Below are 25158 nucleotides of genomic sequence, written 5' to 3'. Positions count from 1 at the left end.
TCAATTATGTTTTGAAAAAAAAAAAAACCTGGAAGCTGATTGGTTTTTATCCAGAGCTGCACCAGATTTTGCAATCTCCAATTTTAATACATCAACTCTTTTGTGTTGCTGCAAGAAATTGGGTGATTCTTGAGAAATAAAATCACCAAACAATCTCATGAATCAATTACTCTACTTATCTTATTCAAGTATAATTTTACTTCACATATTAAGTAGGTAGGAATTTTGTTTGCCCCCCTCTAGATAAGTGGACAATGTCTGCCTCCGACTAGGTCATAGAGAATGCTGATAATCCTAAGGTTGAACCCACACAACTTTTTTTGCAGCTCAGGACATGCTATAGAGCCATTCTTTTTTTCTAAGGTTTGCAAGGCAACCCAGTGCTGACTTATTCTGCTGACTTGTCCAGTTATTTTTAATGGTGTAAAGGGACTGATGACAAAAAAAGCTGCTCTTATTTATGCACCGTTATTGGTATTTCTGTGCAGTAAGGTTGAAAAACTGACAAGATTGGATATTGTAATAAATATAATGTTAGGCAGACACACAAGTATAAAAAAATATTACATTGAACTTTGGATGCAGAATATAACATTTACATAAATGTAGGCATATACATTTTATTTATTGTGCTGTTTTGAATCATGTAGAATAAAAGGAAGATATAAATAAATATAAGAATTGCTAATCATTAATTAAAATGCCAACACTTGTGAGTTACAATATTTTAACAGATAACATGGAAACGATTTATGCTCAGACATTTGCATTCTTCACAATCCTAGCAAAATGTAATATTATAGAGACGCGAAAAGCCTGTGATATAAAGCAAATCTAGCAAAAAGAAAAAAAAAGACCTAATATTGCTTACATTTAAAAAAATAAAAATTTAGAATATACTCCCCTTATTCCCTGGGTTCAGTTCACTTTCTGCTGCTGAGGTCAGTGTGTCTCATAGCAGAATGTTGGACAAGCTGAGGATCACAAATCTTGCAAAAAGAAGCTCCAGCACTGTGCAGATGTATTTGTAGTTTATAGCACTCACCCCCAAAGAAGCTGATGGATGTTTAGCATCCCTTCTGTCCTGCTCTAATGATTACCCACACTTACTGGTACCTGAATAAGTACCTGAATACCACAGCACACTTGAGAACTTTCAAAGGGCTTTACTGGAAAGGGTTAGCAGGCATGTAGCGCAGTGCAGTGCAACAGGCATTTTCAGCTGAACAGACCATTACTGACCTGACCATTACTCAGGTTATCTAGTGGCTTAGGCCTACCTAGCCACTGCCCAGTGAACTTGATGACAAAGTCCTACTAACAGTGGAACCCCTGTAGCACTGGATTGCTCCGACAAACAGAATAGTTAAATTACATAGTTGCAAAAGACATCTCATGAGTGCACCAGTTGGTTCCATGATGGCCAGAGAAAGAGTTTTCTCTCTCTGCCTGGGCTCACCACTAAAACCAGATTTTTACAGTGCTCTCTATTCTCTAGGACACTTTGTCAGCAGCAGCACTTTGCAGCAAAAGGACAGGGATAACTCACATAGTCTTTAGGGATTTGCAGCATACACAGCATTAAAACAGTTTCCCTCTGGATCTCTGTACACAGACACCAAGCTCTGCATGCAGTCGGTCTCTCCTGGGCTCTCCAGTACACAGCCCAGGCACAGCATGGCTCCTCATCATAAAACATGGGGGAAGATGAAACACTCGCCACTTAAGTTTTGGTAGCCCCCAGGAAACACAGCCTTCCATGTGGGTTCCCAGAGCTCCCCTCTTAGCAACTTGCTCCCAAGTAGAGCCCAGGGTACTTTGAGTCCATCCACAGTGAGCTTAGCTTCCAGCCGTCCAGTCAATCAGAATCTTCCTGGCTGGTAGCTAAAGACAGGTACTGGCCCATAGCTGAGCTGGCAGCCAATCACAGCTAGTTTAGCCTCTTCTTCCCTGCAAATGCCACTCAAGCAGGCAAAAGAGAAAAAATAAATTTACTGTGTGTAGCGCTATAACTTCGAGGGCTGCTGGATTTGATGGGTCCCCCTAAGCTCTGCATGGCCAAGCAACACAAACTTTCCACACCTTTACACACACAGTCAGTAAAAAAGTCCGTAAGCTTGTTTTTGTTGCTTTTATTATGGGTTGGATGGGGTCTAGGAGAATATGGGATACCAAGGAGCTGTAAAACTTGGAGGCAACTTCTCAGCAACTACTGTACACTGTACAAATATGTGGAAGAAAAAGTAGCAACTGTCTTTAACCACTTGCCAACCGCGCTATAGCCAAATGACGGCTACAGCGTGGTTGTCCAGTTCTGAGAGGGCATCATATGACTCCCAGAACGTGCCCTCCTGTGCACCCGGCATTCTCCATGATTGCTGTGCCCTACGGACACAGCTGATCACATGATGTGGTAAAAGGCCAATCACAGCGGACTTTTACCATGTGATGAGCAGTGTCCAATGACACAACAGATCACCGGTAAATGCAGTTGCCGGTTATCGGCTGCACTTTCCTCATGCTATCACAACGTGAGGAAATAACTGCCGATAGCCGGCAATAGTCAGAGGACGGATCGGCACCAATCATCAGGGCACTGATGATCAGTGCCCTGATGATCAATGCCCAGCAGTGCCACCCAGCAGTGCTCCCCACCTTTGCCCAACAGTGCTGTCCACAAGTGCCCATCAGTGCCACCCACCTGTGCCCATCAGTGCCTAGTAGTGCCACCCACCTGTAACCAGCAGTCACCCACCAGTGTCCCCTATCAGTGCCGCCCATCAGTGCCACCCATCAGTGCCCAGCAGCGCCGGCAGTCAGTGCCAGCAATCAGTGCTGTCTATCAGTGCCCATCATTGTTGCATATCAGTGCAGCAGCATCAGTGCTGCCTAATAGTGCTGCCTATCAGTGCCACCTACAGACCCTACAGAGGTTACACAGGCAGTCCAAATCCTCCAGGATGGCACATCAATACGTGCCATTGCCAGAAGATTTGCTGTGTCTCTCAGCACAGTCTTAAGAGCATGGAGGAGATTCCAAGAGACAGGCAGTTACTCTAGGAGAGCTGGACAGGGCTGTAGAAGGTCCTTAACCCATCAGCAGTACTGGTATCTGCTCCTTTGTGCAAGGAGGAACAGGAGGAGCACTACCAGAGCCTACAAGATGACCTCCAGGAGGCCACTGGTGTGAATATCTCTGACCAAACAATCAGAAATAGGCTTTATGAAGGTGGCCTGAAGGCCCAATCTCCTCTAGTGGGCCCTGTGCTCACTGCCCGGCACCATAGAGCTCGATTGGCAATTGTCATTGAACACCAGAAATGGCAGGTTTGCCACTGGTGCCCTGTGCTTTTCACAGGTGAGAGCAGGTTCACCCTGAGCACATGTGACAGATGTGAAAGGGTCTGAAGAAGCCACGGAGAACATTATGTTGCCTGTAACATCGTTAAGAATGACTGTTTTTGTGGTGGGTCAGTGATGGTTTGAGGAGGCATATCCATGGAGGGACGCACAGACCCCTACAGGCTACACAATGGCACCCTGACTGCCATTTGGTATCAGGATAAAATCCTTGGATCCATTGTGAGACCCTACTCTGGTGCAGTGGGTCCTGGGTTCCTCCTGGTGCACGACAATGCCCGGCCTCATGTGGCGAGAGTATGCAGGCAGTTACTGGAGGATGAAGGAATTGATACCAGTGAATGCCCCCCACGCTCGCCTGACCTAAATCCAATAGAACACCTCTGGGATATCATGTTTTGGTCCACCAGGTTACACATCAGACTGTACAGGAGCTTAGTGATGCCCTGGTCCAGATCTGGGAGGAAATACCTCAGGACACCACTGTCAAGGTCCTACCTTTTCCCTGAGGTTATGTTACTCCATGTGCTGGCGTCCATCTTGGATTCTGCTGTGCATGGTGGGAATCCTTTTTATGCTTTCAGGTCTCTGAGGTCCACCCCCCAGAGGGGCGTGGCTGATGACATATAAGCCTGTGGCCCGCACATGCTCTTTGCACTTGTGTCTTGTGTCTTTGTGTTACTATTACTCTGTTCTGACTCTCCTGGTATTCTGATTCGGCTTGTGACTTGACTATTCTTTGTATTCTCCTTTGATCTGACCCTCTGTTGCTGAACCCGGCTCGTAACCTGTGATTCTTGTCTGCTGTCCTGTACTGTTTTGTCCTGTTGTTGTTGACCCCGGCCTGTCTGACTACTCTTTTGTCTCTTCCACCAGCTACACGCCATTGGCGGCGGCCATTACCGCAGCTGAGGTGTCTCGGGGGCCGCGACCTGGTTCCTGACTGCGTCAAGTCCATCCCCACCATCAGGGGCCCTGGTGAAGGGCAGCCTGGGACTTAGACTTAGCGCCCTGAGGGACTTTGATCTGTGGGTGGTGGTTGTCGTCAGCCAGTGCGTTACATTGTTAGGCCTGCCTGTCCGTTCCTCGGCTCCTGCCCTGACAACCATCCATCATCTCATTAGGAGCATGCCCCGACATTTTCAGGCATGCATACAAGCACATTGGGGCCATACAAACTACTAAGTACTATTTTGAGTTGCTGCAATGAAATTTCAGCAAAATGGACTAGCTTGCTGCATAATTTTTTAACTTTAAATCTTGGGGTGTCTTTGAATTCAGTCCTCTGTAGGTTGATCATTTTCATTTCCATCAAACGATGGGGCATCCTTTACGTTCCTAACACATTACCCAGTCCATATCAGTACAGATATCCAGCATGATATTTTTCCCCATTGAGATCTGTTGTGTTTCTTTAATTTTAGTATATATAGATGGACACCTGTATAGAAATACTTTAAACTTCATATACAGTACTGTGGAAAAGTTTTGGGTTGGTGTAAAAAATGCTAGTGATAGTTTATTTTTAACAATTAACAAAATAGAATGTAAATGAACAGAAGAGAAATTCAAATCAAATTAATATTTGGTTTGACCACCCTTTGCCTTCAAAATAGCATCAATTCTTCTAGGTACACTTGCACATAGGTTTTGAAGGAACTTGGCAGGTAGGTTGTTCCAAACATCTTGAAGAACTAAATTAATCAAAGAAAAAATTCCACGATATTGATATCAGGTCTCTGTGGGTGCCAAACCATCACTTCCAGGACTCCTTATTCTTATTTACGCTGACGATAGTTCTTAATGTCATTGGCTGTATGTTTGGGGTCATTGTCCTGCTGCAGAATAAATGTGAGGGCAATCACATGCCTCCCTGATGGTATGACATGATGGATAAGTATCTGCCTGTGTTTCTTAGCATTGAAGACACCATTGATCCTGACCAAATCTCCAACTCCTTTTGTCGAAATCCACCCAAAACTTGCAAGGAGCTTCCACCATGCTTCCTGACAATCATTATTGTACTGCTCTCCAGCCTTTTGCGAATAAACTGCCTTTTGCTACAGTCAAATATTTCAAATTTTGACTCATTACTCCAGAGCACCTGCTGCCATTTTTCATTGCCCATTACAAAGATTGGTCAGTGTCATTGTCCACTCATTTTCAGTGTTCTTGCTGCTTCTGTATCTGCGGATGAAGTTTCACGGATGAAGTTTCAGCGCCAAAATCTTGTTCACTTGTGCTTACTCTGACTCCTTCTTCTTTTCTTATGCTGTATTTCTCTCATTTCTTCTCAGCTTCCTTCCTTCCTCTGTTACCATCTCATAGAGCAGGTGTCCTAGTTTCTGCACAACTTTTGCCTTTGTTTCTTGTACTTGCCGATTGACTGAACACGTACAGTATCATTGCTCTCATTTCTTTGGTGCAACGGTAGACCCTTGGCTGACCTATTACAGTGAAATGCTTGCTGATTTTGTTTCTGCTGAATTTTAGACTTGCCATAATTCAAAAGCTTGTCCTAGTGTCCCTGCTCATTAGTCTTGCAGGATTCCTGTCCACACATTGGCTGGATTTATTTTTTGATCCAGCAAACGCAGATGAATAACTGTAATAGCCTGTTTTACTTTATACATCAGTCTCTTGACTGTTTTTTTTTTTTAAGAATAAAGTTTTATTAAGGTTGCGGGACAGATACAATAATAAGCACACTGTTTTGGTTTCTTCATCAAAAGGGAAAGAAGTTACAATCTTTCTGTTGGAATATAAAAAAGCGCTGATGTACACCATAGAGGAGATGAACAAAACTACAAAAAAAATCTACAGGTGTCTGGCTTAAGCAATCCCTTGAACAGAATAAGAATGTAGTTCAGGGTGAAGGCAAAGAAGAGGAGCCAGGCCTGGCCTCTTGGTTGTCTTTACTGCTAACTCTTATTTACCTTTTGCGTTTTCTTTGTTTATCAACTATTTATATTGGAGCCAATGCTACAATACAAGTAGGATATCAAATTACAGCATGCATTACAAAATATAAGTATAAAAGGTGTATATCACAGCTCTATGCTTTTTTGTTTAAAGGAAACAATAGCAATTCAAACAGGAATGAACAACAGTAAGATGACATTAAAGATGTAATGCAGTAGAAAGAACACTGCTGCATCATAACTATTAATATACAGGAGCAAACAAAAATACCCATAGATATATCATATAGGTGTCTTCAATAGATCTTAGAGGTCAACATTCAACTCAAATACTACAGAAGTCTCTTTACAGAAATAACTCAGTAGGATGGCCGGTTTTCCTATTTGCTGTCAAAAACTGACATGGTATCCATGATAGTGTGATAAATTCTCTCCATAATTTTTATGGCCTTCATACGTAATAAAATTTGGGACCAGGGGACTTTACCATTGCTTTGAGGATATCCTGGTGATGAAGTTTGGTACTGAATCCCACATCTTACTGAATTGCCTAACTCATCCAAAGTAAATAAGCAGCTTTATAAGAGAATATTTTCTCAGGGAAGCCATACTTTGCAAAATGAGCTTTGAGGTTTTTTTGATGACTGTTTTTGTTCTTGTGTTTGTACATAGTCTACTTCTCAGAAGTTTGAAAAAATAGCCCACAGTTTTAAGGCACATTTTGTAATTCCAGTTGAATAAATCTTTACCTGTTTTAGACTAAAGACTATCTGGAATCTAATGTGGTTACAATGTTTCCTTTTGTTGCTTGTCACACCATGATGTAAATATATCACATTTTGTAATCCAGTTTAGTTTTTTGGTCATTCGTTTCAGGCCAATAAATGTATTCTCATGTCTGGTGTAAGCGTCTTTCTACACCAGTATGGGTAGAGTTTACTCTCTCTAGTATCTCTTTACTGATCAGTTCTGGTATGAATGCTCTTTCACCTTCCATGCTGCCATCCTGCACTGACAGTTCACCATATGTGAAAAAAAGTTGAGACTTTCACTGGTGCATGTTGTTTGTATTATGCATTCTTTAAAATCTGTAATTAGAATATGATAAGCGTTTTTTCTATTACACTTTGTGAGCGGCTTTTTAAACTTATTTAATAAAGCAGAGATTATAGTTTACTGTACCATTGGAGTATATCTTTTACTTTTTCACGATTATGACATCTGGTGGAAAGAAGTAAGGAGAAGTATAAAGTCCATCCATGACCTCTTTGTCTCCTGCTCCCTTAACCTCCTAGCGATCACCGAAACCTGGGTCCAAGCAACAGACTCTGCCTCCCCCGCAGCACTCTCCTATGGAGGTCTCATCTGGACCCACTCGCCCAGACCTAGTGGTCGGAAAGGTGGTGGGGTTGGTTTGCTCCTGTCACCCCTGAGCACCTTCCAAGTCCTCCCTAACCCTCCCTCTCTATCCTTCTCCTCCTTCGAGATCCACTGCATCCAGCTATTCTCTCCAATCTCTCTGAGGATTGCAATGATCTATCGCCCTCCTGGACCCGTGTCCCGCCTTCTTGACGACTTCGCCACCTGGCTACCCTTCTTTCTCTCCTCTGAGCTACCCACTATCATTCTCGGAGACTTCAACATCACTATCAACACCAATAACCCGGCTACATCCCAACTCCTCCACATAACCTCTTCTTTTGCACTAGCACAGTGCATACAGTCCTCCACCCACTCTGACGGGAACACTCTTGACCTTGTCTTCTCTCACCTTTGCACTCCCTGCAACCTCACACACACACCCTTTCCTCTCTCCGATCACAATCTCATCACCTTCTTTGTCTCCTCGTCCTCAAACATCTATCCCTCCAAGCGGCAAACAATTACCAGCAGAAACCTCCGGAATTGGAACCCTGCTCCCTTCCACTCTGCAACTGACCAACTTTATGACAGCATCCATCCCCTGTCCTGCCCTGACCTGGCCACTGCTGTCTACAACTCGCTTTCAGCCACTCTAGACTCGCTCGCACCCCGAACACGAAGCATTAGGCCCCGCCCACTACAACCCTGGCAGACCGACTACACCAGAAACCTCAAATGACATAGTCATGCGCTGGAGCGACTATGGCGTAAAACCAAATCCCAACAAGCGTTCACCCGCTATAAATCTGCATTCTTAACGTACACTTCCTCCCTTCACGCTGCCAAACAAGCCTACTTTATTACCCTCATTAGTACCTTCTCCTCCAGTCCTCGCCGGCTCTTCTCCACTTTAACTCTCTACTTTCTCCGCCCCCACCTCCACCCAGTACCTCACTTACCGCCCACGAGATTGCCAACCACTTCAAAAACAAGATTGACGCAATTCGTAGGGACTTCGCCACTGCTCAGACACCCACCACACTTAGAACTCCTCACACAATAACCCCCTCAACACTTTGCTCCCTTGACCTCACTACCACCGAAGAGGTCACTAAGATTTTCTCCGAAGCCCGCCTCACCACCTGCCCCCTGGACCCTGTCCCCTCACAACTCCTGCAGTCCCCCTCCTCTTCCATCCTATGCTCCCTCACATCTTCAATCTTTCCCTGTCCACCGGTACCTTCCCCTCCCCTGTAAAGCACGTGCACATCACTCTCATACTTAAGAAACCCTCCCTGAACCCCTCCGACCTGAACAACCTAAGACCCATCTCCCTACTGCCATTTACCTCTAAACTCCTATAATCGCCTGAGCTCCCATCTCACCGACAACAACCTTCTCGACCCTTACAGTCCGGCTTCTGCCCCCTACACTCCACTGAAACTGCCCTACTCAAACTCACCAATGACCTACTAACCGCCAAAACCAATGGCCACTATACTATACTCCTACTACTTGACCTCTCTGCGGCTTTTGACACGGTTGACCACCCCCTCCTCTTCAAAAAACTGCACTCTCTTGGCCTCAGAGACTCCGCTGTCTGCTGGTTCTCCTCCTATCTATCGCAGCGCTCCTTAAGTGTTACCTACAACGCTGCCACCTCCCCTTCACTCCCTCTCTCTGTCGGGGTCCCTCAAGGCTCTATCCTCGGACTCCTCCTCTTCTCCATCTACACCTCCTCCCTTGGCCAATTGATAAACTCCCACGGCTTCAACTACCATCTTTATGCCGACGACACACAAATCTATCTCTCTACCCCTCACCTCACACCCTCAATCTCCAATCGCATCACCAGCCTACTAAGTGACATATCGGACTGGATGTCACTCCACTTCCTCAAAATCAACCTTTCCAAAACTGAGCTTCTAGTATTCCCCCCAGCCCGTGCCCCCCCTGACTTCTCCATCAAGATCAACAACACTACCATCAGCCCCACCCCTCACGCCAGGGTACTAGGTGTAATCCTAGACTCCAATCTGTCCTTTCAGCCCCAGGTCCAATCACTGACAAACTCATGTAGACTCTACCTCCACAACATCTCCAAGATACGACCGTTCCTAACCTCAGAAACCACTAAGAAACTCATTCATTCCCTTATTATATCACGCCTTGACTACTGTAACTCCCTCCTCACTGGCCTACCTCACCGCAGGCTATCCCCACTACAGTCCATCATGAATGCTGCTGCCAGACTCATTCACCTTACTAACCACTCTATATCTACCACCCCTCTCTGCCAATCGATCCACTGGCTTCCAATTGCCCAACGGATAAAATTCAAAACACTAACACTGACGTATAAAGCCGTTCATAACACTGCCCCTAATTACATCCCCGACCTTGTCTCTAAATACCACCCAAACCGTACTCTCCGCTCCTCGCAAGACCTCCTACTCTCTATCTCCCATGTCTCCTCCTCCCATGCTCATCTTCAGGATTTCTCAAGGGCTTCACCCATCCTCTGGAACTCCCTACCCCAAGCTATCAGGCTATTGCCTACTCTGCTTACCTTTAGGCGCACTCTGAAAACCCATCTCTTCAGGGAAGCCTACCCCACCCCCAGCTAATACTGGAATCCACTACTCCTCCTACCACTCCATTCCCCACAGCTAATTACATCTTGTACCACTATCCCCTCCCTCCTAGATTGTAAGCTCCAAGGAGCAGGGCCCTCTATTCCCTCTTGTATTGAACTGTATTGTTACTGTACTGTCTCTCTCCATAATGTAAAGTGCTGAGCAAACTGTTGGCACTATTTAAGTCCTATATAATAATAATAATATAAAGTTTACATGGCGATACCATGAGAATGGAAGGCATGTGGGTCTGGTGATTGCATACCTAAATGGGAAGGCTGTTTCATAGCACATGGTGATTTTGGTTTGGGGATACTGAGCTAATAGGAAGATTAACCACTTGCCCTCCTGAAGATTTACCCCCCTTCCTGACCAGGCCATTTTTTGCATTACGGCGCTGCGTTACTTTAACTGACAATTGCGCGATCATGCAACACTGCATCCAAATGAAATTTGCGTCCTTTTTTCCCCACAAATTGAGCTTTCTTTTGTTGATATGTGTTCGCCTGTGTGTTTTTAATTTTTTGCGCTATAAAAAAAAGACTGACAATTTTGAGAAAAAAACAATATTTTGGACTTTTTGTTATTAAACACGTCCAGTAAAAAAATTTTAAAATCAAATTTCATAATAAATTTACCCCAAATGTATTCTGCTACATGTCTTTGCTAAAAAAAAATCCCAATATGTGTAAATTAATTGGTGTACGTGAAAGTTATAGCGTTTACAATTGGCGGTATAGATACTGGAACTTTTAATTTTTTTTCAATTTTTACTAGTAATGGTGGTGATCAGCGACTTATAGCAGGACGGATACTCTGACACTGGGGGGAACTGACTTGGTGTCACTGACATCCCCTACCCGGAAATGCAAAATTGCGTATATATATGTAATTTTGCGCATATGTGCTGCCCTGTAGCAGTATTTCTGCTATAGGGCGGACAGAAAGCGGTTAAAGCACTGGAAGTGACCTCCTTTACTTTCACAGTAGTGGATCAATTTAGATTTCAGGATTGTTTAATTTTATTTCACTTTTCACATTGTCACTGTAGAATGTGTTTAGTTATTTAAATTTATTTTATTTAACTGGCAAAACACCTCGTCCCTCTGAGTGGACACCATATGGCGTCCTTTCAGGAAACACAGTGCGCCTGCCCGCAGGGCCGCTCTGCAGCACGATCTATCACCGGCCATGTACCTCGGACACGGCCGATGACAGATCTGTGTACCGGCCCCGTTTCCAGTACCATGTGACCTGCTGTGACCAATCACAGCAGGTCACATGACAGTTGTATACAATGGATGGCTTCCTTTCATGCCATCCATTGTATACTAGTGTGTCTAGCTGTGAATGGTCACAGCGATCACATGAACAAGCTGGGTCAATCACAGCCCGGCTGTGTCATGTGATTAGCCGTGGCCAAATCACAGCTAAGCACAAAAAAAACCCTGAATGAATTGATGTAATTCAGGTAATGCTTGCTTATAGCAAAGTAATTCTATGATGATGCTGTACTGCACTGTTGACAGTATGTAAAAAAAAATAGTGAAATTTTTATTTTTAATTTTTTAATTTTCCGTAAAATTATGACAAAAAAATTACAACTTCAAAAAACTCGCCATGCCTCTTATGAAATACGTTGGACTGTCTACTTTGCAAAAAGGGGTCATTTGGGGAATATCTGTACTGTTCTGACATTCTTGGACCTCAGGAAATTAGATTGGCCGTCCATACTTCAGGATTGACCAATATTCAGATATATACCATAGTTTGTGAACTCTATAAAACTTTCCTACAAACAAAATAATACATCCTAATTTGGGTTATTTTCACCAAAGACGTAGTAGAATACATCTTGGCCTAAATTTATGAAGAACAATTATTTATTTGCAAACTTTTATAACAGAAACAAAGAAAAACGTTGTTTTTTTTTTTCAAAAGTTTTGGTCTTTTTTTGTTAATTTAGCAAAAAATAAAAACCCCAGTGTTGATTAGATACCACCAAAAGAAAGCTCTAGTTGTGTGAAGAAAATGATAAAATTTTAATTTGTGTACAGTGTTGTATGACTGCGCAATTGTCATTCAAAGCGTGAGAGTGCTGAAACCTGAAAAATGGCCTGGGCAGGAAGGGGGGTAAAAGTGCCGGGTATGGAAGCGGTTAAGGTGGCAGCGGTGTTCAATATTTATTTATTATCACTTAAGTGAGATAATTTATTCATATGTTGAGTAGTTCCTTCTCAATCAAACCTGTTCTGTAGGTTTTAGATTTCTGCTTGTAAAGGCAATGGGCTGTTTTCCTTGCATCAATATGGCTTCTAGGCTAGTTTCCGAAGCATATTGTATTGCCACTGCTTCATCTGGGCTAAAGAATTTAAGGGTGGTCATGTCTGCACTAGCATTTTTCACTGCCTAGAATGCTGCCTCCTGCATGTCTATCCATTTCCACAGCACATCTTTATGTGTTAACTGTGTCAAAGGGTTGCACATATGAAACAGATGCTTCCAGAATTTGTTTAGGTAATTAACCATACTCATGAGTCACATAACTCTCCAAACATATGTAGAAGTATAAATAAATATTATTACGGGCTGCGCCACAGGCAAAAAAGTTCTTCAAACTGAAAATTACTGATCTAATCGCTCCCGGCAGATGCTATTCTAAATGAAGTAACCATCACCAATCAAGACAAATAAACATGGAACAGCACTACCTGCACTACAACACCACAATATATGTTCCTCATATAAAAGTGCAATGTGCAAAACCACAACCTCTATTCTGCAGACAATACTCTCCAAAAATATTCTAGCGTGCATAAAATCAATATGCAGATTATATATTGTGGCAGCACCCAAATATTGCAGAGTTCCCCTGTAAGCTTTAACATTTCTAAAAGCATCTGTTTGCAGAACCAGCTCATCAGCTCATTTCCTCCCACTCATTTCCTGTGGAACAATATGTTCCAGTCTAGCAGCTGACACCCTAACTTTCAGTTGGAGATATTTTATCTAAATGTGAAACCACAAAGGCTATATTCTGAACTGCTCAGAATGTATGTTAAAAGGTACAAATAGTAAAGAGGAAATATATGCATTGTGACATAATTGTTGAAATATACACCATGTAAGATGCTTTTCAAGGCACTTAGCTTGCAGACACAAGTCTGGCTAAGTCCCAGCTGGTAAATAAAAAGCTTGTTTTCCTCCGTGTCCGTGTCCAGAGTTTTCCTGGAAATCTGAAGTTGCTATTACAATATAACACCCCCATATACTGATGAAAGTGCAATATGCTCAGAAAAGTGCAATAAATAATCAACATACACTAATATTCATCTAAAGTGCAGGGGATCCTCAAATATCCCCACTTATATCCATATAAAGTGCATGAAAAACATTGTGCAAACTATATGTAACATCCCCATAAACAAATGAATGTATAATATGCTGGAATAGAGCAATAAATATACAATAATGCTCAAATAAAGTGCCAAAAATCACAGACCATGTACATACTTATTTGAATGAAAATATCATATAACTCATATATAACTCCTTATTGATTATAATGTCCATAAAATATATAAAAACTATAAAACAGTCCACCAGTGCAAAGCAAACTTCTGAATCTTCTCGTAACACCCCAAACCAGTGCTCTTGCACCACCAAATGAATTGAATAAACTCACCAGAGCAATAGGTGGTGCAAACACCTAGCGCCTTATCCAAGGTTTATTTGAAATGAAAAAAAAGAAAAAAAACATACTCACAAAATGAAGTACATGCAAAAGCCTAAACGCCACAATGATGGCCCACAATGATGGCAGAGTGGCCGACTGGTGGTACGGTTATGTCAATATCCATCGCGGCGCCGGCTCTGCGCAGGCGCAGTGTGCCGATTCGCACTAGCGTGCGGGCACTAGGTCCTGGGCGGCCACGACGACGGCAGAACACGCGCATGCGCACTCGGGATCGCGGGCGCATGCCTGGCACCAATGAAAGTGCAGGGCGCACTATTTAAATCCGCTCTGCACTGACACTGGTTGCCGTACGGTCTAATCTACCTGCTCCTGCGTACCTGTTATTTGATTGCTGCCGACCCTGCTTGATCCTGACCTTGCTGACTTCTCCTGCCCTGATCCCTGGCCTGTTTGACTTCCCTTTTGGATACCCTTATTGGATCTGACCTCCTGTTACTGACTCGGCGAGTGACCCGACTATTCTGTGCCTGCTGCCTTGTACCGCGCTGTCCCCTCCGTTACCGAGTCGGCCTGTCTGACCACGCTTCTGCTCAGCCATCCATCCATCCGTCCTACACGGACCCATCCGCCTCTTCACGTCAGGCTCTTCTCCAGAATATACCTCTGGCGGATCCCTCTACCACGGGTGGATGTACTCGGGGGCCGCGACCTGGTCTCTGTCTGCTCCAAGTCCATCCCCACCATCAGGGGCCCTGGTGAATAAGCAGACTGGGACTTAGACTTCGCGCTCGGGGAATCCTATCCTGTGGGTTGCTAGAGGTACCGCCAGGCGGTGCATTACAGGTTAGCTTGCTGATGTATTTCGGGGATGTATCGCCTTCCTCAGATACATCTCTGACAGAGCTTGAGCTATTTTGCAAAGAAGAATGGGCAAAAATTTCACTCTTTAGATGTGCAAAGCTGGTAGAGACATCCCCAAAAGACTTGCAGCTGTAATTGCAGCGAAAGGTGGTTCTACAAAGTATTGACTCAGAGGGGCTGAATACAAATGCACTCCATACTTTTCAAATATTATTTGTAAAACATTCGGAAAACCATTTATCATTTTCCTTCCACTTCACAATTATGTGCCACTTTGTGTTGGTCTATCACATAAAATCCCAATAAAATAGATTTATGTTTTGGGCAGTAACATGACAAAATGTAGAAAATTTCAAAGGGTATGAATATTTTTTCAACACACTGTATAGAGGTCCATAGAGGGTTAAACAGCACAAGTCCCAAGATCACTTTTGAATGGTCTGTACTCACAAGGCCCTTGCTGCAGGTCAATTTCCTCTGTGATATCAGACAAGATCTGTAGACATCCCCCTCAGTCAGCTCTCACAAGCACCCTGGGTTTCAGTGTTCTGGCTCTCAGGTTGCCCATCCGAGGCCTCTTGGCTGCATGTGCCAGAGGAGGCAGCTGCCTCAATCCTGGCTGGAACTACTTTCTCAGAAGAAGAACACAGATTCCATGTGCTCACTGAATATAAATACTAGTACCCAGCATGCTCAGGGGCACCACTTCCTGTAATTGGCTGAAGCTGCATTCATATTCATTTTACTCATCTGCATGGCTCCATCCTGTCAATCCAGAACCTTCCATGGTTACCTGGACACAGTTGAATCTTCAGCCAGATGCAGAAGCACTGTTGGGAGGGGAGATTTACAAAAACGGGTGCACTCAGAATCTGGTGCAACTGTGCATGGTAGCCAATCAGCTTCTAACTTCAGATTGTTCAGTTAAGCTTTTGGCAATAAAACCTGGAAGCTGATTGGTTTCTATGCAGAACTGCATCAGATGTTGCACTCTCCAGTTTTAGTCAATAACCCACCTAGGGGGAGATTTGCCTAAACTAGTGCACTCAGAATCTGGTGCAGCTGTGCATGGTAGCCAATCAACTTCTAACTTCAGCTTGTTCAATTCAGCTTTGGCAATAAAACCTGGAGGCGGATTGGTTTCTATGCAGAAGTGCACCTGATTTTGCACTCTCCAGCTTTAGTAAATAAAACCCTGTGAGTCTCACAGGGTGAACTAGCTAAACAACTGTAGCTCTTCTGTTAAGCAGAGAGAAAGCTACTAAATTTGCTTAACAATCTCTTGTTAACCACTTTCCGTCTGGCCCATGTACATAAATGGCTGGACGGGAGCAGTGCAGGTGTGGGTTGCCGTTCATAAATGGCGCCTGCATTTACAGCCTGTGTGCGCTCCCTGGAAAAACTGATCGCTGTATGGGACCTCTGTGTGAGGTCCCGATCATGTGATCACTGATTGGCCAATCAGTGATCACATGAATAGTAGTAAGCAAGATGTCACTTCTGACATCATTGCTTACTACAAGTGAAATCTGTGAATGATCACAGAGGCAGGGGCGGACTGACAACTCATGGGGATCATGGGGCCCCTGTGTCCTTGCCCTAACTCAAAAAAGCCTATGAAAAAGGTACCAGGGGCATCTCATGGGGCCCCCTCATGACCTTGGGCCCTCAGGCAGTGCCCGAGTTTCCAAATGGTCAGTCCGCCCCTGCACAGAGGTCACATGGTACAAGGCTATTCACAACAGCCACGTGACAAGCTGTGACCAGCTCTCACAGTATTTCTCAATGGCTGCAAGAATGCAGTCAGAGAGAAGGAGAAATAATTGCTTTTACAGCCTTTATGGGTGTAAAAGCAATGTGTAAAAAAAAAAAAATCTTCATCACCCGCCACAAGTAGTACAGTATCATTATGGTGACACTGTACTGCTAGGGTGACAGTTTGTTAAAAACACTAAAAAATACAAATAGCATAAATAATAAAAAGATAACTGAATAAATTGTGTCCAAGAATCATGAAGAAAGATTATTTATTTGCAAAATTTTATAAGAAAAACACTTATTTAAAAAAAATTTTTGGACTTTTTTATTTAAATAGCAAAAAATAAAAATCCCAGTGGTGAATAAATACCACCAAAATAAAGTTTTATCTGTCACAAAAAATGCTAAAAAAATTCATATGGGTACAGTGTTGCATGACCGCGCAATTGTCCTTCAAAGTGTGATAGCGCTGAAAGCTGAAAAGTGGCCTGGACAGGAAGGGGGTAAAAGTGTCCAGACTGGAAGTGGTTAAGCAGAGGACCATATTATACTATACTCAACTATCTACATCCTAGCACCTATCTAGGAGGGCGCCACACTATGAATAAAGTCTGTGGAGTTTCTCTCTCAGTGCTTCCACGTTTGAGACAGATTAGTCTTCCAGGAGTTTCAGTTCAGTTTCCATGATGTCTAAATATGACAATGACACTTACAGTTGCTGTGGCTCAGGGGCGGACTGCCAACTCATGGGGCCCCCGGGCAATGAGGATCATGGGGCCCCTGTGTCCTTGCCCAAACTCAAAAAAGCCTATGAAAAAGGTACCAGGGGCATCTCAAGGGGCCCCCTACTGACCCTGGGCCCTCGGGTAGTGCCTGAGTTTCCAAATGGTCAGTCCGCCCCTGCTGTGGCTTTATCTTCAGCTGTAGGCTTTCCTTTCTCTCTCAGTGATTTCAAGACTCTGAAGTCCTGTATATAGCTGCTACCATGTTTAGAGAGTTACCCTTGCTTAGGATTGCTGACACGCATGGTGGTGTACTGTATAAACCAAGGGGGTTATTTACTAAAACTGGAGAGTGCAAAATCTGGTGCAGAAACCAATCAGCTTCCAGGTTTTGTTGCCAGAGCTTAACTGAACAAGCTGCAGTTAGAAGCTGATTGGCTGAGTACACCACTTTTAGTAAATCTCCCCCCAAGTGTTCTATTGATGCACAAAATATGTCCACGTAGCATGGACGTATTTTGAACATATATGAACAGAAAATAGCAAGTTCACATACATCCTTGGTATCAACCTTAGTGAGACATCTAGTGGCAAAATTACAATATAACACAGTACTTCTCATGCTTTTTCCAGTCAAGGCATACCACTTGCCCCCCAGAAAATTTGCCCCCCCCCCTCCTGACCAGGACATTTTTTGTGATAGGGCGCTGCGTTACTTTAACTGAAAATTGCGCGTTCATGCAACGCTGCACACAAATTAAATTTCTGTCCTTTTTTTTCAACAAATAGAGCTTTATTTTGTTGGTATTTGATCACCTCTGCAATTTTTTTTTTCACACTATAATCAAAAAAAGACAATTTTGAAGAAAAAAACAATATTTTTGACTTTTTGCTATAAAACATACCCAGTAAAAAATTAAAAAAATCTAATTTCGTCATACATACATTTAGGCCAAAATGTATTCTGCTACATGTCTAAAATCTCTGTATGTATTCTGCTACATGTCTAAAATCTCTATGTATTCTGCTACATGTCTAAAATCTCTGTATTTATTCTGCTACATGTCTAAAATTTCTGTATGTATTCTGCTACATGTCTAAAAAAAATTCCAATACATGTAAATTAATTAGTTTACATGAAAGTTATAGCATCAACAAATGGCGGTGTATATACTGGAATTTTTATTTTTTTTATACTAGTAATGGCGGCGTTTAGCGACTTATAGTGGGACTGCAGGAAGCATTCTGACACTAGGGGAGGGGGACTGACTAACTGCCACTGACATCCCCAGTGACACTAATACAGCGATCAGTGCTAATAAAAAGCACTGACACTATACTAATGACACTGGGCAGAAAGGGGTTAACATCTGGGGCAATCAAAGGCTTAACTGTGTGCTGTTTTAATAGGGAAACAAGCTGCTTTATATTGCTCTGCTGTGCAGAGCAATATAAAGCAACCTGCTTGTGCTGACAGGGGTGAGATCTGTGTTGTTTACACGTAGACCTTTCCCTTTTCATTGTTCTTCAGTGAACGCTGGGTGCCATCGGGGAATCTCTCTCTGGTACCTGGCGATCGGCAGCTGTAGCCACCAATGGCAGCACAGGCAGGGCAGTGCTCGCGTGCACCCCCTTACCTAGCAATGCAATATCACACACACATATCTGAGAAGACCTTGGTGACCTCCTCAGTGGTGGCAAGGCTGAAGGAGCGGAGTGTTGGGGAGGTAATAGTGTGCGGGATGTTAGATGTGGAGGGGGGCAGGGCGGATGCGAGGTCAGAGGAGGGGAGAGTTGGTGGGGTTATGGTGGGAGGGAGGCTAGGTGGGGAGGTAGGTTGAGCATTGGTGATGTCCTTACGGATTGCGTCGATCTTATTTTGGAAGTGCTTGGCAATCTCGTGGGAGGTGAGTAAGGTACTGGGTGGGAAGAGAGTAGGGAGTTGAAAGTGGAGAAGAGCCGGCAAGGACTGGAGGAGAGGGTGTTGATGAGGGTTACGAAGTAGGCTTGTTTGGCGGCATGGAGGGAGGAGGTGTAGGTGAGGAAGGCGGATTTGTAGAGGGAGAACGCTCGAGGGGATCTGGTTTTGCACCATAATTGTTTCAGCGCACGACTGCATCATTTGAGGTTTTTAGTGTGGTCGTTCTGCCAGGGTTGAAGCGGTCGGGGTCTAATGCTACGTGTGATTAGGGGTTCTAGGGAGTCTAAGGCAGCTGACAGCGAGTCGTTGTACGTAGTAGTGGTCAGGGCATGAAGGATACTGTCGTATAGAAGGTTAGCTGCAGAGTGGAGAGGGGCTGGGTTCAGGTTGCGGAGGTTACAGCTGGTGATGGTTTGACGTTTGGGGGGGTGGTGTTAGAGGACGGGGAGATGGAGAACGTAATGAGGTTGTGGTCGGAGAGAGGGAAAGGGGTGTTAGTGAGGTTGTGGGGGGTGCAGAGATGGGAGAAAACGAGGTCCAGGTTGTTCCCGTCGGTGTGGGTGGAGGACTGTGTGCACTGTGAGAGTGCAAAAGAAGAGGTTAGGTGGAGGAGTTGGGATGTAGCTGGGTTGTTGACATTGATAGGGATATTGAAGTCACCAAGGATGATGGTGGGTAGTTCAGAGGAGAGGAAGAAGGGCAGCCAGGCAGAAAAGTCGTCAAGGAAGCGGGATACGGGTCCAGGAGTCCGATAGATTACTGCAATCCTCAGAGGGGTGGGGGAGAAGAGTCGGATGCAGTGGGCCTCGAAGAAGGAGAAGGATAGAGAGAGTGGGTTTGGAAGGACCTGGAAGGTGCCGACCCCACCACCTCTACGACCAGTCTGGGTGAATGGGACCAGACGAGACCTCCATAGGAGAGTGCCACAGGGGAGGTGGAGTCAGTGGCTTGGATCCAGGTTTCGGTGACCGCTAGGAGGTTGAGGGAGTGGAAGATAAAGAGGTCATGGATGGCGGCGAGCTTGTTTTTTGTTGATGTTCTATGAACTTTACATGCAATTCATTTTTATGTCAATTCTTTTAATGTAATGGTTATACCATTGGATCAGATTATAGAAAATTTGCATTTGCTGAAAAATCATTGGTAATTAATTAGTTTTTTGCTGATTTGTATGCCCCAGTTTTGCAAATACTGTTGTGTTAGAAAGAAAAGTGTGACATGTGTCTTACATTAATAATTTTCAGTGGAATCCAATTCACTGCATTTATCAAACACATGTAGCGCTACCCCCACAGGGGCTGCTGGTATTAACTGGTTCTCCCGAAACAGTACAGATGCCACCAGCCACCCAAGCAACAATTCATATGCTCCAGCTCCAATGAACAGTCTAGGGGTTGTCTTTATGTAATTTATTGAAGGTAAAACTTGTAACAAGAGAGGAGTTGGTTCATGGCATACTCCATAAAAAGCTCAGCAGTAGCCAGTAATCACAGGACCGTCTTTCTAGCAGTAGTAGTAATGGTTATTAGGCTACTTTCACACTGAGGAGTTTTTGAAGCATTTTTGTGTTAAAAAAGCGCCTGAAAAGCTCAAGAAAAACACTTCCCTATGTATGTGAATATATATCTATATACGTTTTCACAATGAGGCATTGCGCTCGTGGTGCGGTGTAAAAACTCCTGCTTGCAGCATCTTTGGGGCATGTTTGGTGAATTAAAAAAAAAGCCCCAAAAACACCTCTTCCCATTGAAATCAATGGAAAACGCCTGAAAAGCGCCTGAAAAATCCCTGAACAGCGCCTCAAAGGCCCGCTGAGAAGCATTTTTGGTGCAGTTTTTATGTCATGTGTCCTTTAAAAAGGTTCAGAAAGCGTAAAAATGCAGATGCGTTTTTGCAGCGGATCAGTGTGAAAGTAGCCTTAGTGAACAATCTGAGGCCCCACAGCTGTTGATCATGGGGCAAGAATTTGGGCATCTGGTTACCTTGCGCCAGTGCTCAGCTTTCGGTACACATTGCAGTGCCCAGCACTCAGTCTCAGGGATCAACTTAAAGTCACTATTCACAAGTTCCCTGGACAGCTTCCTCCAGATACAACCCACTGCATGAGATAGCACCTCTCGGGACTGGATCCCTTTGTGGTATGGGTTTTCAGTCAGCTCTGAACAAAGTCCATTTGAGCCTTTGATCCTAGCAGCTCTGAAGCCTCCTTGAGCAGTTGTTCAATCCATGGGCTGCCTGGCAGCAGCCCCTGCACCTGTGGAACACTGCTGGGAAGAAGAAACCCTGCTCCCAAGTATCTCAAACTATTATCATACACTCCAGCCTCCTTCAGGAAACTTCCCCTTAAGGGATTGGCCAGAGCCTAATAAATATTCAGGCTGGGCGACTTGAATCTCCCACCCTAAGCTCTGGAAGTTTCTACTAGAGGCAGGGGGAAGAAATCAAACTCCCTGAGACCTTGAACAGGCAAGATCAAACCATTACTACTCTCTTGATTGCAGAAGGAGCCAAGAGCTAAATTTATCTAGCCCCTACATTAGTTGGGTGCTCCACAGATTTCCTAGCAAAGCGTGCTGTACACATTTTGCTGGACCCATAAACATTTACTGATGCTCACCTATTACTATTCATTATTGCTATTTCACTATTACTATTCACCCTACTTATCACCTAGTGAATTAGGCATTCACATTTAGTTTGCTCATTCACCATTCTGAAGTGGCAGATTTTTGCTTAAAGGGCATTTGAATGATTTGTAAGTGTAGTGCTACCCCCACAGGAGCCACTTGTTTGTTGCCCCATTTTCCCCTTACTTTGCTCTGCAGCCAGGCACAGTGTATTTCTTCAGCCAAATACACACACACACACTTCCGCTCATTATATTCAATGACCAGCCCAGGATGTTTGTTTTTGGTGTTAATATAGAACTGGGGATAGGGATGGGAAATTGTAGTAGGATACTCCAAAATTAGAACTATTCACACTGAGGACATCTAACTGATCTCTTCGTTGAACACTTATGAAGTCTTGCCAGTCAGTAGATAGCAGACTTCCCTTTGCACATATAGCAGAAAGTAGTTTAGGAGTGAGCAAAGTCCCTTTAGAAATAGTAGAAGTTACAGAGTTCAGCTCCTCAGCCAGTTACGACAGACTGTGACAGCGCAAAGGTAACATAGCTAAGCAAAGCCCTTTGCAGTAGCAACACTTGGACAATTCTTCGGAACACCAGCCAGTGTTCCCTTTTTCCAGACCCACGCTGACTATCAAACCCCAAGTGAGGTAGCATGCACACAGCATCCCAAATATCAATACTCACAAGGCCCAAGGATAGAATGGTTGCCTCCTTCCAATCTTCCAAGCGAAACCCTCCAGTGATACTAGACAGAGCCTTGGCAGACATCTCCCCTCAGTCAGCTTCCTGCAAAACCAGGTCACTCTCTCTAACTTCAGGCCCGCAGGTTGACCCACCCAAGGCCACATGGCAAGAAGTGCCAGGCGAGGCAGCCTCCAGCCTGGCTAGTGCAACCCAACCCTGGGAAAAGACCCTGAACTCATGTGCTCTCAGAATATAAAACCATTTTCAGCATGCAATGGCACTGCCTTCTCCTGCAATTGGCCAAGGCTGTATCTATAATCATTCTATTCCTTTGTCTAGCCCCTACGCATGTTCTTGAAGGCTCTCATAGCTTCCTGAAGGCGGGCAAAACTCAGACAAACTCCAACAGCACCAGAGCAGAGCAAGCAAACCTAACTAATCAATCACAGCACTTTGTTAAGCAGAATGCCACACTGAATTTACCTAACATCCTCTCTGGTAAGCAGAGAAACACAGCTATGCTTAACCTAACTATACACATCCAAGTACCTAACTAGGAGGGTGCTACATAAGTATAAGAACTGTGAAAAATTGGCTATCTGTCTCTCTGTAGGGATTTACCTGAGGTATCCTGTATGTAATAAAAAAATTTTCTCTATAATATGTGAAATGTAATGTGTCATATACAATGTAATATAAAAAAAAGATTTCAAGGAAAAACACGGGTTGTTAACAATTTGATTTGATGAACTAACCAGGTTGATTCAAGGAATTGAACCTGAACTTGATATAAATTAATAACTGGTACACATTTGTTTGCCTAACATAATAATAATATAATAAAAAATAAAGAAATAATAATAAATGCATACCATGTATCTTTAGGTGAATACTTTCATTATTATTATTATACAGTATTTATAAAGCGCCAATAGTTCGCTCAGCGCTGTACATTACAAAGGGGGACAGAACATGTGACAGAACAATAACAATACAATGCAAAACATGAGGGGATTGAGGGCCCTGCTCTTTCGAGCTTACAATCCAGGAGGGAGGGGATGGTGGCACAGGAGGAGATAGCTGTGGGGGATGGAGTGGTAGGAAGAGTGAAGGAGGTTGGCAAGTTAGCAGGGGGTGGGGTAGGTTTTCCTGAAGAGGTGGGTTTTCACGGTGCACCTAAAGGAGAGGAGAGTAGGAGATAATCTGATGGGTTGGGGCAGGGAGTTCCAGAGGATGGGTGACACCCTGGAGAAGTCCTGGAGGCGGGCATGGGAGGAGGAGACCAGGGAACTAGAGAGAAGGAGGTCTTGTGAGGAGCGGAGTGTGCGTGCTGGGTGGTACTTGGATATTAGGTCAGTGATGTAGTTCGGGGCAGTATGGTGGACGGCTTTGTACGTTAGTGTTAGGATTTTGAATTTGATCCTTTGCGCAATCGGAAGCCAGTGGAGGGATTGGCAGAGGGGGGTGGCAGAAATGGAGCTGTTGGAAAGGTGAATGAGTGGGGCAGGGTTAAGGTTGCGGAGGTTACGGCTGGTAGTAGTGTGACATTTGGAGGGGTAGGCGTTGGAGGACGAGGAGATAGAGAAGGTAATCAGGTTGTGGTCATATTTAGATTTAAAAAGTTAAAGGCAAATTCTAGGGACAATCAGACTGTGCTAAATCAGAGCCATCAACTGCCCCTACTATACTGTACATTACAGCTAAACTCTGGTCAGCAATTTAAAACATTAGAGGTGCCTCCCCTTTCTTTTTACACTAATGCTGCTTTTGTTTGGGTGTAAGGAGGGTGTAAATCAGAGCAGTAGTTACTTTATTCCTCACTTTCCTGACAGCCATCTCTTTTCGATGATCCACTCCAGCCCTGAAACATGAGTAGATTCTCAATGTCTGATAATGTTGGTGAGGCATCAGATGCATGACTGGTTTAGAGAAAAGCTTTAGGGAACCAGTGCTCTGTGCCGAAAATTGTGGGGACTGAGGAAGAAGCCTACAGGAAAGAGGAATGTGGTAAGTATTCATCTGCTTTACACCCTCCTACACAAAAAACAATTAAGTAATTCCTTACAATATCGGGGGTGGCTAACTAGAATTCGGCTGTAAACATGCACCTACAGTCCAGCACTAAAAAAGGCTCTTTATACTGATAAGTAAAGAAAGCTGCTAGCAGATATAAAATGCTGGTTGACAGAAGAGCTCCTAGATATCCGCAGCAGTCTTCAGTATCCTCTGGTTTTCCAGATTGCCAGTCATTTTTATTAGGCAATGTTCTGTGATTTTTGGATGGCCAACCTTCAGCACTATGAAGTGCTAACTCTTTTCCAAATCAGAACAAGACAGCATTCACGTGAAAAAAAAAAGCACACAGGTGGCGCAAACACCTAGCGCATTATCCAAGGTTTATTAAAATGTATAAAAAAAGACAAAAACATACTCACAAACTTAGCGTATAAAAAGCCTCTAAGGCCACAGAGATGGCCGAAATGGTGGCAGAGTGTCCTTTTGGTGGTGTGATCAGCCTGCTGAAGCGTTTCGGGGATGTGTCCCTTTCCTCAGAACTGAAGCTGAAGCATTCAGGTGAAGTAGAGGATAGTGAAATCTGACGCT

At 44.0% G+C, this 25158-nt stretch overlaps 1 protein-coding gene across 2 annotated transcripts in view; it reads left to right on the top strand.

The window, feature by feature from the left end:
- The window catches only part of LOC149468639 (dihydroxyacetone phosphate acyltransferase-like), a 71756-nt gene that overhangs the window by 8110 nt on the left and 38488 nt on the right, over positions 1–25158 (top strand). The window lies entirely within an intron of this gene.

The sequence above is a fragment of the Staurois parvus genome, unplaced genomic scaffold (assembly GCF_062004578.1).
Source record: "Staurois parvus isolate SC_StPar_1 unplaced genomic scaffold, SC_StPar_1.0 ptg000081l, whole genome shotgun sequence".
In the NCBI taxonomy this organism is placed as follows: Eukaryota; Metazoa; Chordata; class Amphibia; order Anura; family Ranidae; genus Staurois; species Staurois parvus.
Note: the sequence above shows the minus strand (reverse complement) of the source record. Positions and strands in the feature narration are given on the sequence as shown.